Genomic DNA, 3,890 nt, shown 5'->3' with positions numbered 1-3,890 from the left:
CAACGATGTACCAAATTAATACCAAGTCTAATGGGCCAAGTCAATGTACCAAAACACTAGGGTTAATTATCATAGGGGAACAGTAACTTGCTTTATTTAAACTAACAATCTACAGTGTTGGCCTAACATTCTTGATGGAGATGGTTGTGCTATGTGTCATCTGTGCGCTCTTCCTCCTGTTCCTTGGCCACAGAGACAGATTTCCTGAACGGGGCGAAGTGACGGCAGTCTGTCTGTCACCAGGACAATACCTCGCTGAGCAAGAAGAGGAAGGGCTTCTCCATCATTCCCATCACTTCAGCCCTACAAACACTCAACTTACTAAGAGCCAACACTGCCCTCACTCCAATGCTTAAGGTGACTGTTTCTGCTTGTCACATTGTAAATAGAGTGTTTACAGCACACTTACTGGACTGATGGTGTTTTATTGGCTTGCTGATTAAAATCGTGTGACATGTAAACTGATTCAGGAATAAGAGTTATAAACAAACAAGGGAAGGATGTTGGGATGGTTAGGGGTCATCATATTCTGGCTGCAAGCACAAATGTGGCATTCACGCACACCTCTTATGTTTTTTCCACACTCAAAGGAAAAACACAGTCTTCTAGCTCTGCCGCTAAACAGACATCTTCATATCCTTTGCTGTAAATGAACATGAATATTACAGTGCAGTAGTTATGCATATTTTAGCTCGATTTGTTAACCATTACACAGTACTAAATAACCAGTTGCATTAAAGAGCCCATATTATACATGAAATAGGGTCATATTTAGGTTGTAAGGGTCTCCAACAACAGTCTAATGTGCATGCAAGGTCAAAAAACACTTTCATGGTCTTATAATCTGCATTTATTTTTACCTAATTATCCCAGCGACTCCCATATGAATCGTTCAGCGATTCATTTGTTCCCAAACCCCTCCTCAGCGCGAAGCTAATCTGCGCTGATTGGACCGATGACAGCCTGCTGCGATTGGTCGACGACACTGACAGGCTTCAGTGCGAGACAGAGTGAAACGCCCAGCTGCTAATCCACAATATAAAAGTAGTCACAGTGCATACACGCTTCATTGTGGATTTTGGCTGCCAGTGGGTGAATGTAAATACAGACGATGGACTAGAAAATACTGACGACTAACTATTTTATTGAGCAAAAAGTCCAAGAACTGGTGAGGAGATCTCCTAGCCCATCACAGTCTACCTGCTCTTTTCACACACACACACACAGGGCCGGCGCGTCCATAGCGGTGTCGACACCTCCCTCACCACCCGCGTCCTCAGTTATATCCGCGAATAATAATGTTGCGCGCGCAACTACTTGTGTTTCGTAGCCGCGTTATCACGAAACACCTAATGACTCGTTATCAAGACGACTCGTTTGAAGCACTATGAGTCGACTCTTTTATAGATGAATCAACAGTTTTAAACACTGCACTTACAGATTTAAACCTTAGCTGGACATTTCACTTCACTTAGAGCTGTGTGACACACCATATGTAAGAGCATTTTCAAAAACCCATAATATGGGCTCTTTAAAGAGATAGTTCACCCAAGAATGAATATTCTGAATTTACTCATTCATTCAATAATTTCCTTTTTCCTTAACAATCCAATAGATTAATAGGTACCAAAAACGTCTACAGAGGGGGGGGGGTGTCCCAGAGGAAGTCCCAGAGTAAAGGAAGAAAATATGATACACCGATCTTTATGCTGTTTTCATCTGTTTTTACATTATTTGTTTTGCTTTTATTTACACTTGTCTCTTTTATTCCTGTTTATGTAAAGCACTTTGAATTGACATGATGTATGAAATGTGCTATATAAATAAACTTGCCTTGCCTTTGGCTTAGTCCCTTATTTATCAGGGGTTGCCACAGCAGAATGAACCACCAACTATTCCGGCATATGTAGCAGATGCCCTTCCAGCTGCAACCCAGTACTGGGACCTGAATACTTTGAAAAGGAAATTTACTCTTCGCCCAGGTGTTCTAAACCTGTTTAATCTCTTTCTTCTGTTGAACACAAAGTATATAATATACTGAAGAATGTAGGTCCATAGTGTTTTTGGTTCCTACTATTGGTGTCAATGGCTTCTTCTTCCCCCAACATTCTTCAGAATAGCTTGTTTTGATCTCAACAAAAGAAAGAACTTCATAAAGAACTTCATTGCCCTCTAAAACTGGTTTCCAGGGACATAAAAAAAAGCTTGGTTATTATTTGCTGCGCATTTGAATAAAATCATGCAACATGCCATATCACCCTGCAGCCCAAAACCTGTTACTCACTGAAGCTAAGCAGGGCTGAGCCTGATCTGTACCTGGATGGGAGACCACATGGGAAAAACTAGGTTGTTGTTGGAAGTGGTGTAGTGAGGCCAGCAGAGGGCGCTCAACTTGTGGTCTAATGCCCTAGTATAGTGAAGGGGACTCTATACTGTCAGTGAGTGCCGTCTTTCGGATTGGCCTCCCAATCATCCCCATCCACTGAATTGGTTCTATCACTGTCTCTCCACTCCCCCTATAGCTGGTGTGTGGTGTCCTGTGGCTGCCATCGCATCATACAAGTGGATGCTGCACACTGGTGCACAGGTAGGGGGTGTGAAGAGACCCCCTCATGATTGTAAAGCGCTTTGAGTGTATGGCCATGCATGATAAATGTGCTATAAAAATATACATTACATTACATATCCAGAAATTCATTAATTTTCCTTCGGCTTAGTGCCTTATTTATCAGGGGTCGCCACAGTGGAATGACTTGTCAAATATTAAAGTATATGTTTTATGCAGTGGATGCTGTTCCATTCGCAACCCATGCAGTACTGAGAAACACCCACACACTCTCTCGTTCACACTCACACACTCATACATTTAGGCCAATTTTTTACCCAATGCTTGTCTTTGGACAGTGGGGGAAACCGGAGCACCTGAAGAAAACCCACGTGAACACAGGGAGAACATGCAAACTCCACACAGAAACACCAACTGACCCAGCCAGGACTCGAACCAGCAACCTTTTAGCTGTGCTAACCACATTTTTTCATGCTGTTGTAATAGTTGTAATTAAAGAGGCATTCTGTTAATCAAAAGTGGCAGTTAAGACATTTTAAATTATATAGTATAACTTACAGTTTATAAACTATAAATATGAACTATAAATAACTATGTATACGCAACTATTATCAATATCAATAAGAAATAGTCACAGAGCGGCAAATAAACGTATTCGAATTTTTGAAAGATCATGTGACATTGAAAAAGTTACTGCAGCAAGCCAGCAATGCCAATTTTAAAATAAATAAGTGAGAAATTATGTATGTAACTTAAACAAAAGTAGAAAAACATTTATTAAATATTTAAGTGTAATAAACTGTTTCAGAATCATCAATTGTAGACTTCCTATAACTTCATAGTTTATGATGGAATCTGCTGAAATGAACACCTGAGAAAAACATCACGTGTGCGTCTAATTAAAGGCCATCGCTCTCCTGTTGTGCTCATTTTGTTTTTCTTGTTCAACAATGTGCAAATCCTTACATTGCCACTACAGAGTACCCTCCCAAAGAAAACAGCCCCCCGGTGGCGAGATGCTTCATTAATCACTAAAACAGAGGTGCTACACTAAACTGGGGCCTTTGGGAGTCTGCCAAAACTCATTTCTGTAATCAGTGACAAAACAGAATGCCTTGAAATCCTATCATACCCCATTCTCCTTCCTCTGTACAATTGCCATTAATGGAGCCGTCTTCCCCTCCACCTCACTTCCCACGCTCAGCTCCATGGATAGACTGCAGGGAATGGTTGGATTGGGATAGGGAACCACATCCGTACCTCTCACCTACAGTGGAGACAATGAGCAGGACTTCATTTACCACAGATTATGGCTTTTGTCCAC

Source organism: Danio aesculapii, chromosome 14, assembly GCF_903798145.1.
Source record: "Danio aesculapii chromosome 14, fDanAes4.1, whole genome shotgun sequence".
Lineage (NCBI taxonomy): Eukaryota > Metazoa > Chordata > Actinopteri > Cypriniformes > Danionidae > Danio > Danio aesculapii.
This window is presented reverse-complemented; position numbering follows the sequence as displayed.